Source organism: Pinus tabuliformis, chromosome 4_2 (assembly GCF_031772625.1).
Source record: "Pinus tabuliformis cultivar Carrire ecotype Pingquan chromosome 4_2, CPIR1, whole genome shotgun sequence".
Taxonomy (NCBI): Eukaryota; Viridiplantae; Streptophyta; class Pinopsida; order Pinales; family Pinaceae; genus Pinus; species Pinus tabuliformis.
The window spans coordinates 844,716,421-844,729,817 of NC_142304.1; the positions used below are offsets into that span (position 1 = coordinate 844,716,421).

The following is a 13,397-nucleotide window of genomic DNA, read 5'->3' on the forward strand; positions in this document are numbered from 1 at the left end:
AAGAGGTAGTTGACTTTTGAAGTCAAGATGGAAGACCTAGCCTTGATGCATTATCCCTACACTTAAGAACTGATGGAAAAGATGATGTTCTGCATATGCATATGTTGTGGTATCCTTGGTGTTCTTGATCAACGCTCTATCAGTCATATGTGTCGCTATAAAAACTCTGAAGCCAATTTATGGATGAGCCTCATATATTGGACAACTACTTATTGATACATCTCAGTGATTCTATAATTTGAGGTACACTACTGGAATCTAAGATTCCATGAATATTTTGATGATAACTCAGCCGACAGTGTGATGGATGAAAAGAGCACATCTAGTGCTATATATCCCCCTGACTAGCGTCGAGGTTGCTCTTGCAGTCTGTAAAATTTATCTTAATTATGTTGTTTTGTCTATAGTTTTCTCGCTCTGTTTTTTGAAATGTGACTCTTTTACTCCTGTAACTCTGTGATTTCCATTTAATTACAATGGGAATTGTAAGGTCAAGATCGGCATTATCCCGGAGGTATATCTCGGGGTCTCTAAAATTGTGTGCTTTTAATATATGTGCAATTTTCTGAGGGTTACCTCTCTGTTCTGGTCTTCTAAAGCCCCTTGTTTTTGACTTTCAGACGCGTGTCTCTCTGTTGATGGTAGTTTTAGTGTAATGATAATTGTTGATTTGGATTACTCTTTCGTTTTGACTCTTTTATTACTGTTACTTTATGGTATTTCCATTGTTACAATGTTAATTGTTGGTTTGCAGCGGTCCGGTACACCGTTTTTAAAGATGGGTGTACTCTGGCGGACCACAATGTCCATAAAGTCCATTCTGTGTTCTACACAGTTGGTGCTGCGTTTAATTGGGGTAAGCATATGTCTGTTAGCCTGTCACTTTTCTCTCTATTTCAGATTTTTGAATATTTGAATATTTCTGGAATTTGATTTAAGAAATTTGGTTGATAAGATTTTGGAATATTTCTAAAAATCTGACGCATCCTGTCCATCAGATCCCGGGATTATGTCACTACTTCCAATGTATCTAAGCTCTCAACTTCTGAAGTCATGCGGGTTTTGACATCGTCTTGCCACGCGGGTTTTGACAAAGATCTGCAGGCTACCACTCAGACGGAGCGACACAACCAGAATAGACTTTTCTGGATATTGTGGTCGGCCAGTGTGCATCTGTTTTCCAGGAAATGCTCGTCTGGACAGGTGGGATACACGCCTCAATACGGTTCTTAAGCCTTCACATCATCATTTATGTCTGATCTCTGGTTTTCTGGTTGCAGCAAAGGATTCAACGAAGATCTGCATAGCAGTCCAGCCTGAGGAAATACGGTCAGGCTGTCTATCTTCACTGTTAAATTTATATATATCCTCACTGTTAAATTGATACAGTTGGGATATATGTATAGATTTACATTTAACACAGTTGGGATATATGTATAGATTTACATTTAACAGTGAGGATATATATAAATTTAACAGTGAAGATAGACAGCCTGACCGCATTTAATTAGTAAATATCCTATCGACTTCTAAATAAATAAGCTCTGACATTGCTTACAGCCAAAGTCGATATCCTTACACCACGGTGTTTGTTACATCCTTGACATGGTTGTTACCAAGGCTTGTCAAGGCCAAGATCATGGGTTTTCGTTTTTATGTGCCACTGTTATGTGTTAGGGTTAAATTTGAGCTAGTTTGAGAACCCACTTTAGTAACGAAGATTTGTTTCCAGCTGTCAAAAGAGATTTGTTTTAATTCGAGCTCGTTAATACAAACTCTCGTGTTACCTTTTCTCCCGAGTGCTTTTGTTGTTGCTCGTATTGTGGAATTAATTGTAATGAAAGGGTAAACAGGACAGATTTAATAAGTTATTGAGTAATTAATGGGTAGACTCCTTCGGATCTATTTAAGGGAGGAACTATTCGTTTGCATACAAAATTACAATATAATGGTAATACTTATTAGTGGAGATATCTTTTTTTACAAACAATTACAATACAATGAGAATATTAAAAAACTTTACAAACCATTATAATATAATTGTAATACTCGCTTTTAAACAATTATTACATTACAAGTGCAAGTGAAAGTGATAATTCTTTTATTTTAATAAAAATAAAAATAGTTTAATAAGAAATTTTATATTATTATTAAATGATTTTTTCTTCTGCGTTAAGAAAGTTTATGAAATTCATATTATTGTTTTATTTGTGATAAAATTTCAAATTTATATTATTATTAAAATAATTTTTTATTTTGGATTAAAAAATTTAATAATATTCATATTAGTGTTTAATTTGTTTTAAAATTTGAACTAAATGAAGATAAAGAATTTTATGAAATCATTATTGTTCATACGGAACAATATGGTAACAACACTACTTAATTAAAATAGTAAAATGAATTATATTATTATTAAAATATATTTTTTTCAATTAAGAAATTGTATCAAATTTATATTATTGTTTTATTTGTTTTTAAATTTAAATTAAATGAAAATCATGAATTTTATGATTTCACAATTGTTTATACAATATAATTAAAATAATAAAATAAGATTATTATATGAGTAGGGATTTATTTGCTGGATTAGGATAAAAGGATAGTTAGGCTTTGTAGAATTGGGTTGAAGTATTTAGGGGTGATTAGATATTAAAGGTTTGTGAGTTACAGGATCAAGGTCAAGGATGAATTATGGTGTTAAAGTTTGAGAATTGTGGTTACGATTTGATAGTAGCGGATAGTGTTTTGGCGATATAAATTGATGAGTTTTTGGTGATACTTGTAGCAATCAACTATAATATTCGCAGTTAGGGGATCGAGGTTAGGGATGAATTATGGTGTGAAAGTTTGAGAATTGTATTTACATTTGATAGTAGTGGATAGTGTTTTGGAGATATAAATTGATGAGTTTTCAGTGATACTTGTAGCAATCAATCATAACATTGATAGTAGTCAAGGTTTAGGGTTAGAAGATGTGAAGGTTAGGTTTCATGGGTTGATAAATAGCAATGACTTAAGATTCTCAATTTATATTAAGCTTTCTCATAACTATAGGATGTTGATGGTGATGACTTGAGATTATAGCGTGTAACTTGTATTTGAGAATTATTCATAATTGGGGTAATGATAACAATTACTTGTATGTGTCTTTGAGGCTTGCTCATAATTGGGTAATGACAACAATGACTTATGTATAAGGGACTAGCAGTTATAGGGTTTAAACTTGACAAGGATTCGGTTTAGGATTACAATGTAAAGAGGATGTAAACTTGGTTGGGTTTAGGGTTATGATTCAAAGAGGATGTAAACTTAAAGGAGAAAAATATAATGTAAAAAATTGACATGCCTAAGCCCAAAAATAGTTACTGGGTTTGAGCATTATAGTGATGCTTTGCTATCCCATATTATGGTAGTGTTATTAAAGGTCAATTAGAAGTTCGGGGTTCTAATGATTTGGGGTTGATATTTGATAGGGGTTATAAATTGTTAGGTTTATGTATGTGGGGATATTTGATAAGGGTTTGAAATTACAAGGTTTGTGTGTGTGTTGGGTATTATATAGGTATGTAGTGATGGGATGGTAAAGATTTCATGGGGATATTAGTAAGTCATGTTGGGGGTTAAAGCTATCTATAGGTGCTTGAAATAATTTTTTATTTTATATATACCACTTGTCAACTTTATATCAAATATAGAAGAGATTATATATCTTCTTCAAATAAAGTTGTAATATTAATATTAATTTAAATACTATGTGTCAAATCCATATTGATTAATGAAGAAATTATATATCTCCCTTACTTATATATATACATCCGCAATCTAATGTGTAGTCCAAGTCATCAACCAATGGAGTGGGATGGATGACTATATATATTCTATCTCTTTATATAATCCTATAAAGAAATTGAAATTTTATTTTTTTCCTATTATTTTATCTAATTAAAATTAATGTTAATTTATATATATATATATATATATATATAGATATATATTTTAATACTATAATTAATTTTTACTCTTGATATTAAATATTATTTATTAATTTTAAATATAACATTGACGATATCTTCATGTGCAAAACACATCACCATACAAATTATAATAAATTATAATAATATAATTTTAATTAAAATTTTCATTTTAGCATTTACAATTAACATTGTTGTCTAATACAAATGTTTCATACCCAACTCAAAAGAACCATTGTTTTTGTAGTCTAGGGATGTGATGTCATTGGAAGCTTATCTAATTTTTTTGTCCACTCTTGCCGAAATTGGATTATTTTAAGTTAACGGTGATAAAAATAAAACTTACACAAATTTATGGTGAAAATTTACAAATTTTTAACTTACTCTTCGTTAGATTAACAACTCTTTTGTTCATTAGATTAACAACTCTTTTTAGATTAACAACTCTTTTGTTGGATTAGCATCCCATCAAGTTTTTCAAAGTATTTATTATACTTTCGAGAAGTCATATACTTTTAAAAGGCAGAAGTATATAGTGATCAATATATCAATAAATGTAGTCCACATGGGGTAGCTCAAGTGGCAATGGCCGTGGAAATGAAGTCTCACCGAACCGGAGATCTTGGGTTCGATTCTTGTGCTACCCTCCCTGGAAATGGGGTGAATAACGGACATGTAAAATCTCGAAAAATGAGAAGATCCCACCTAAGCTTACAAAAAAAAAATATATATCAATAAATGTATATAAGATCAATGTTTATTTATTTTTAAATGTAAATATTACTGTGAGTTTTATATTCTTCGTTAGATTAACAATAAATAGTTTTCGTTAGATTAACCACTGTACCATTGGATTAGCATCACATTAAGTTTTTCAAGTTCTTTATTATACTTTCGAGAAGGCATTTACTTTTAAAAGGCACAAGTATATAATGATCAATATATCAATTAATGTATATAAGATCAATGTTTATTTATTTTTTAAATGTAAATATTACTGAGTTTTATATTTTTCTTTAAGATATTTAATTTATATTTTTTCAAAATTTTATACTAGATATTCAAGATTTCATATTAATTTTATATTTTTCTTCACTTCTCTCGATAAATATTCCCTTTTTTATGGCATATATTTTTAAATTCAAATTACATATTCTTCGTTCCTTATTACATGTTTTTAAATTCGAATTCTATTACATACGTAAAGTTTGCCAACCCCATTGCAAGCACACTTCTTCTGAAGCCACATGTCAAGGGTGATACTTCTTTGACACCATATGCGCTCTACATGTCACGGTGGCACCACACTAGTCAGGGTGATACTTCTTTAACACCACATGCGCTCTACATGTCAGCGTCACACCACACCTTTCCCTTTAGGGACACAACTTCTTCTTAGTTTTGTACATATAATTTATTCAATGAATGACATTAAAATTGTGAATAATGATGGTCATCATAATTGAGAACTAACAATTAAAGGAGAGAAGGAGAGACATGAACAAGAACTAATTATTGATTGAGTTTAATGTCACATGGTTTGGGTTCGAGTTTGGATTTATTAATGATTAAGTTCAGTTTGAGTTCGAATTTTTTAATAAAGTTCGCTATAAGATTCGTTTATATATATATAAACAAATTATAAGATAAAATAATAAGAAATCGATATCAGTAAATATAAAAAATGCTATCACGAACATGGAAACTGCAAGGATAAATTACAAGCTTGAGTTGTGACATGAAGTTATGAGTTTTGATCTATGGACTTGTCCAATGGCTATGAGGTTCAATAAAGTTCGTCGAACCTCAATTTTTTTAAGGTTCTCCAAAAATCAAACCTCAAGGTTAAAGTTCGATGAACCTTGTGACATAGATTGAGGTAATCTAAGGTTAAATTTGTGAATAGGAATGGACATTAGAATCGAGATAGAAACAGGAGAACTAACTATTAATTGAGGTAATCGAGGTAATCTTGAACTTGATTAATTGGGGTAATCTCTTACCTAAGGACTAAGTGTCATTATCTTTTAATTTTTTCATTTTTAAGAATGAGAAGTTTTCTTTTTCATTGTGGTTCATCGACCTCGAAGATCAATGCTCACCACGTCCACAAAATATTTTTACCAGGAAGATCCACCCGAAAGGATCATTTCTTGTCGACTCAACCACAAAGCCTCACCTCGAGAGCGTCAAGAGAATTGAATATGTGCCCTCTTAGTAGCAAAGGTGCTTTAACAACAAGGACTCGACTAATTGAGCTAACCCTCGAGGCTAGCATGAGATGACATATTATATTCCCTTCATTTTTTTAATCATTTTTAGATATGAGATGAAAGATTTTGTTTCCTATTTTTAAGAATGAAATGAAAGATTTATATATACCTTACTTATAGTTTCTAGTGGAATCTAAAAGAAACGTTGTTCTTTGGCTGCAAAAAGGACACCCTTTTTGTTCAATTGGAGCAATGGATAAATTGAATGGAAGAAGCCATTGTGATATCGCACCACAAAACTTGTGTGAAACAACCAATCAATCCAATAATATTTGAACTTCTACCATACTCTACAAAATATGGCATTAACATACATGATAAGCAATAATAACCTAGAATTGTTCGTCTGTTCGCACATTTTTGCGAACGAACGAACATGTTTGGCATGACCAAATACGAGAAAGGAAGCAAGATGCCAACACGACATCAAGCGAAACAACAACCATCAAAGACTTTGTGCACCATGCCATGCGGAGGTGAAACTGTGAGACACAATGAGGACATCCATCACACAGCAACGCTGCAGTTCGACATGCAGCAACAATAGAACGAACGTCCCAACACTATCATGTGGAGTATTGTCATGAGTCATGTCATCCACATCTCTATTGTGGGCTATATTGTCAATCAATGTAATGTAGCATGGAAGTCCAAGAGACCCACTTGTCATATCAAGAGTCATGTAAATTTGAAAGGTCATAGAAGTCAAACAATCACGAGGGAAGTTGAACGGCCACAAGGGTCAGTTTCACCCTTGGCTATAAATACCCCCTCATTTGCACATGCAATGGAATTTTCACGTAGGCTCCTCCCACATAGCCTTAAGAGTCTGTAATATATTCTTCGAGGAGTAAGTAGTGGCTCCAACGCCCCGCACATGGGGTTAGTGATGTATGTTGTAACGATGTGTCTTGGAACTTTCGCTTAATTCATAATCCTGCTAACAAGCCAACATGTTTTCACACGTGTTGTAATTGTTGTAAGACTAATATTGAACACTTGTAATACGTGTTTCTTTAACCGGTGTTTAACACTTAAACTCATTCAATTGTTGTAATACATATATATTAATGAAAGTGTGTTGTATGAGTTGTTAATGATGTCCTGCCTATGTTGGTTACCTCCCCGAACATTAGACAAACCTTTCATGTAAACTTGCTATAACAATTGCCGCACTCGCGCGGACTTCTCCGTCGTGTGTTATATGTGTTATCTTTCATTGTGTGTTGTGACTGCGCATGCATGTGGATTGTTCCTCCGAAATTTGTGCACGTCCTGTTGTGTTTTGTGTTCTTAACAGAGTTGGGACTTCCTCCCAACTAACTTGGGAATCACTCCCACCTTCTCCCTCTGCGGTGAAAGAATCGTTGACACAAGCACCACTAGCAATCACTAGGTACGCAAACCTCACTACTCGAAGACAAAGCATACCACTCTCTTGTGCTGACAAGCAAGAGTTGAGGCAAACCTTTAAGATATTGGCAACCGAGCCATCATATCAGATGGGACTCCCACACCAAACGGTGTGAGGTCTAGTTGGGACTTCATACTGGGGTGATCCCCTCAATGTTGGCGGGTTGAGCACTGTCAACAGAGCTATATGGATGACTTTGGCATATGGACCAAAGGAATAATTGTAGAAAATCCTATAGATTCACAAGCTCATGTAATCTACTAAAACAAGAGACAAGAATCTACTTCTACTCTTTATAGTGGAAACACATAAAGATCGAGAAAAACAATAATTGACAACAGGAAGAATAACAATGGCACATAACACAATAAATATTTGGGGAAAGCCACAGCTCAAAACCCCATTATCTATATTGTATTAATCAGAAACCTAAGATGATAATACAATGTTTTTTCTCACAAGAACAATCCCAACACTCAGCAAAATCAATCTCTAACTCACGAGCAAGCTCTTGGCCAACACTTAGCCAATTCTCCTGCTCTCCAAGTCCCTATTTCCTTGCGCCCTTGGTCAAATAATTTGGATGAATACAATATGCTCTGCTCAACCTTGAGCTTAACCTGCAAAAGCATTTCCTATCCTCCACCTGATGACTTCCTTTGCCCAATGCTTAGCCAAATTTCCAAGCCTCCAAGCTTCTAATTATTTGCACAATTCCTAAGAGAATTAACCCGTATTTAAAGGGAAATCCTCACTGTGCAATCCTTTCAAGGATCAGTTCCTTATTGCATGCGCTATCAGTGCAACTCAGAAAAATCTAAAACAAATGGTACACTGTCTATGCACTCTATTCTCATCTGGGTCTTTCTCAAAATCGACATGCATGAGATTCTGATGAGGGAATATTCAGTTAACTGGAGTAGCACTAGTTGAGTGCACTAATGCATCAACTGACTGTTAACTCACTATTAGTTCTTCAAACAATTTGGAACTAATTTCACTAAACTTAATTCAATAAACTGAGTTAAATATCCTATCGACTTCTAAATAAGCTCTGACATTGCTTACAGCCAAAGTCGATATCCTTACACCACGGTGTTTGTTACATCCTTGACATGGTTGTTACCAAGGCTTGTCAAGGCCAAGATCATGGGTTTTCGTTTTTATGTGCCCCTGTTATGTGTTAGGGTTAAATACTTTATTGTATTGTTAAATTTGATGATCATGTTTTCCATGATCTTGAGATGGCTAGTTTGAGAACCCACTTTAGTAACGAAGATTTGTTTCAAGCTGTCAAAAGATATTTGTTTTAATTCGTGCTCGTTAATACAAACTCTCGTGTTACCTTTTCTCCAAAGTGCTTTTGTTGTTGCTCGTATTGTGGAATTAATTATTTTTATATTATTATTAAATAATTGTTTTCTTTCGCGTTAAGAAAGTTTATGAAATTCATATTATTGTTTTATTTGTGATAAAATTTAAATCTATATTATTATTGAAATATTTTTTCATTTTGGATTAAAAAATTTAATAAAATTTATATTAGTGTTTAATTTGTTTTAAAATTTGAACTAAATGAAGATAAAGAATTTTATGAAATCATTATTGTTCATACGGAACAATATGGTAACAACACTACTTAATTAAAATAGTAAAATGAATTATATTATTATTAAAATATTTTTTTTTTTTCAATTAAGAAATTGTATCAAATTTATATTATTGTTTTATATGTTTTTAAATTTAAATTAAATGAAAATGATGAATTTTATGATTTCACAATTGTTTATACAATATAATTAAAATAATAAAATAAGATTATTATATGAGTAGGGTTTTATTTTCTGGATTATGATAAAAGGATTATAAATAAGATTATTATATGAGTAGGGATTTATTTGCTGGATTAGGATAAAAGGATAGTTAGGCTTTGTAAAATTGGGTTGAAGTATTTAGGGGTGATTAGAAATTAAAGGTTTGTGAGTTACAAGTTCAAGGTCAAGGATGAATTATGGTGTTAAAGTTTGAGAATTGTGGTTATGTTTGATAGTAGCGGAGAGTGTTTTGGGGATATAAATTGATGAGTTTTTGGTGATACTTGTAGCAATCAATTATAATATTGGCAGTTAGGGGATCGAGGTTAGGGATGAATTATGGTGTGAAAGTTTGAGAATTGTATTTACATTTGATAGTAGCCGATAGTGTTTTGGAGATATAAATTGATGAGTTTTCAGTGATACTTGTAGCAATCAATCATAACATTGAGAGTAGTCAAGGTTTAGGGTTAAAAGATGTGAAGGTTAGGTTTCATGGGTTGATAAATAGCAATGACTTAAGATTCTAAATTTATATTAAGCTTTCTCATAACTATAGGATGTTGATGGTGATGACTTGAGATTACAGCGTGGTAACTTGTATTTGAGAATTATTCATAATTGGGGTAATGATAACAATTACTTGTATGTGTCTTTGAGGCTTGCTCATAATTGGGTAATGACAACAATGACTTATGTATAAGGGACTAGCAGTTATAGGGTTTAAACTTGACATGGATTCGGTTTAGGATTACAATGTAAAGAGGATGTAAACTTGGTTGGGTTTAGGGTTATGATGCAAAGACGATGTAAACTTACAGGAGAAAAATATAATGGAAAAAATAGACATGCCTAAGCCCAAAATTAGTTTCTGGGTTTGAGCATTATAGTGATGCTTTGCTATCCCATATTATGGTAGTGTTATTAAAGGTCAATTAGAAGTTCGAGGTTCTAATGATTTGGGGTTGATATTTGATAGGGGTTATAAATTATTAGGTTTATGTATGTGGGGATATTTGATAAGGGTTTGAAATTACAAGGTTTGTGTGTGTGTTGGGTATTATATAGGTATGTAGTGATGGCATGGTAAGGATTTCATCGGGATATTAGTAAGTCATGTTGGGGGTTAAATCTATCTATAGGTGTTTGAAATAATTTTTTATTTTATATATACCACTTGTCAACTTTATATTAAATATAGAAGAGATTATATATCTTCTTCAAATAAAGTTGTAATATTAATATTAATTTAAATACTATGTGTCAAATCCATATTGATTAATGAAGAAATTACATATATATACTTCTCATATTAAATATTATTTATTAATTTTAAATATAACAATGACAATATCTTCATTTGCAAAACACCTCTCACCATACAATATAATAATATATTTTTTTAATTAAAATTTTCATTTTAACATTTACAATTAACATTGTGGTCTAATACAAATGTTTCATACCCAACTCAATGAACCATTGTTTTTGTAGCTAGGGATGTGATGTAATTGGAAGCTTATCTAATTTTTTGTCCACTCCTACCGAAATTGGATTACCTTAAGTTAAAGGTGGTAAAAATAAAGCTTACACAAATTTATGGTGCAAATTTACAAATTTATAACTTACAACACTAGCGACTCTTCGTTAGATTAACAACTCTTTTGTTGGATTAGCATCACATTAAGTTTTTCAAAGTATTTATTATACTTTCGAGAAGTCATATACTTTTAAAAGGCACAGGTATCTAGCAATCAATAGTCTTCGTTAGATTAACAACTGTATCATTGGATTAGCATCACATTATTATACTTTCGGGAAGGCATTTACTTTTAAAAGGCACAAGTATATAGTGATCAATATATCAATAAATGTATATAAAATCAATATTTATTTATTTTTTAAATGTAAATATTATTGTGAGTTTTATATTTTTTTAAGATGTTTAATCTATATTTTTCCAAGATTTCATATTAATTTTATATTTTTCTTCACTTTTCTCAATAAATATTCTTCTTTCTTTATTGAATATGTTTTTAAATTCAAATTACATATTCTTCGTTCCTTATTACATGTTTTTAAATTCAAATTCTATTACATACGCAAAATTTGCCTATCCAATATTTACCACCCCCATTGCAAGCACATTTCGCTTTAAGGCACAATTTAATTTCTATTACATATGTAAAGTTTGCCAACCCCATTACAAGCACTCTTCTTCTGAAGCCACATGTCAAGGGTGATACTTTTTTGACACCATATGCAGTCTACATGTCAAGGTGACACCACACCGGTCAAGGGTGATACTTCTTTGACACCACATGTGCTCTACATGTCAGGGTGACACCACACCTTTCCCTTGTAGGGACATAACTTCTTCTTAGTTTTGTACATATAATTTATTCGATGAATGACTTTAAAATTGTGAATAATGATGGTCATCATAATTGAGAACTAACAATTAAAGGAGAGACATGAACGAGAACTAATTATGGATTGAGTTCAATGTCACAGGGTTTGAGTTTGGATTTAGTAATGATTAGGTTCAGTTTGAGTTCGAATTTTTTAATAAGGTTCACCATAAGATATATATATATATATCTATATATATATATATATATATATATATATATATATATATATATATATATATATATATATAAACAAATTATAAGATAAAATAATAAGAAATCAACATCAGTAAACATAAAAAATGCTATCACAAACATGGAAACTGCAAGGATAAATTACAAGCTTGAGTTTTGACATGAAGTTATGAGTTTTGATCTATGGAATTGGCCAATGGCTATGAGGTTCAATGAAGTTCGTCAAACCTCAATTTTTTTCAAGGTTCTCCAAAAATCGAACCTCAAGGTTAAAGTTCGATGAACCTTGTGACATAGATTGAGGTAATCTAAGGTTAAATTTGTGAATAGGAATGGACATTAGAATCGAGAGAGAAACAAGAGAAATAACTATTAATTGAGGTAATCGAGCTAATCTCGAACTTGATTAATTGGGGTAATCTCTTACCTAAGGACTAAGTGTCATTATCTTTTAATTTTTTCATTTTTAAGAATTAGAAGTTTTTCTTTTTCATCGTGGTTCATCAACCTCTAAGATCAATGCTCGCCACGTCCACAAAATATTTTTACCAAGCAGATCCACCCGAAGGGATCATTTCTTGTCGACTCAACCACAGAGCCTCACCTCGAGAGCGTCAAGAGAATTGAATATGTGCCCTCTTGGTAGCAAAGGTGCTTTAACGACAAGGACTCAACTAATTGAGCTAACCCTCAAGGCTAGCATGAGATGAAATATTATGTTCCCTTCATTTTTTTTAATCATTTTTAGACATGAGATGAAAGATTTTGTTTCCTATTTTTAAGAATGATATGAAAGATTTGTATATACCTTACTTATATTTTCTAGTGGACTCAAAAAGAAACTTTGTTCTTCGGCTGCAAAAAGGACACCTTTTTTGTTCAATTAGAGCAATGGATAAATTCAATGGAAGAAGCCATTGTGATACTGCACCACAAAACTTGTGTGAAACAACCAATCAATCCAATAATATTTGAACTTCTACCATACCCTACAAAATATGCCATTGACATACATGATAGGCAATAATAACGTATAATTGTTCGTTCGTTCGCACATTTTCGCAAACGAATGAACATGTTTGGCATGACCAAGTACGAGAAAGGAAGCAATGTGCCAACAGACATCAAGAAAAACAATGACCATCGAAGACTCCATGCACCATGCCATGTGGAGGTGAAACTGTGACACACCATGAGGACATCCATCACTCAACAACACCATAGTTTGACATGCCGCAGTAGTAGCACGAACATTCCATCACTACCATGTGGAGTCTTATCATGAATCATGTCGTCCACATCTCTACTGTGGGCCA

General features: G+C 32.2%; 1 long non-coding RNA gene across 1 annotated transcript; it reads left to right on the forward strand.

Annotated features, from left to right (window-relative positions):
- Positions 1–1,448: 1,448 nt before the first annotated feature.
- On the forward strand, positions 1,449–9,015 carry LOC149172314 (uncharacterized). The gene is made up of 2 exons (XR_016259081.1): positions 1,449–1,510; positions 8,686–9,015. It is a non-coding gene; the product is annotated as an uncharacterized LOC149172314 (long non-coding RNA).
- Positions 9,016–13,397: the final 4,382 nt, after the last annotated feature.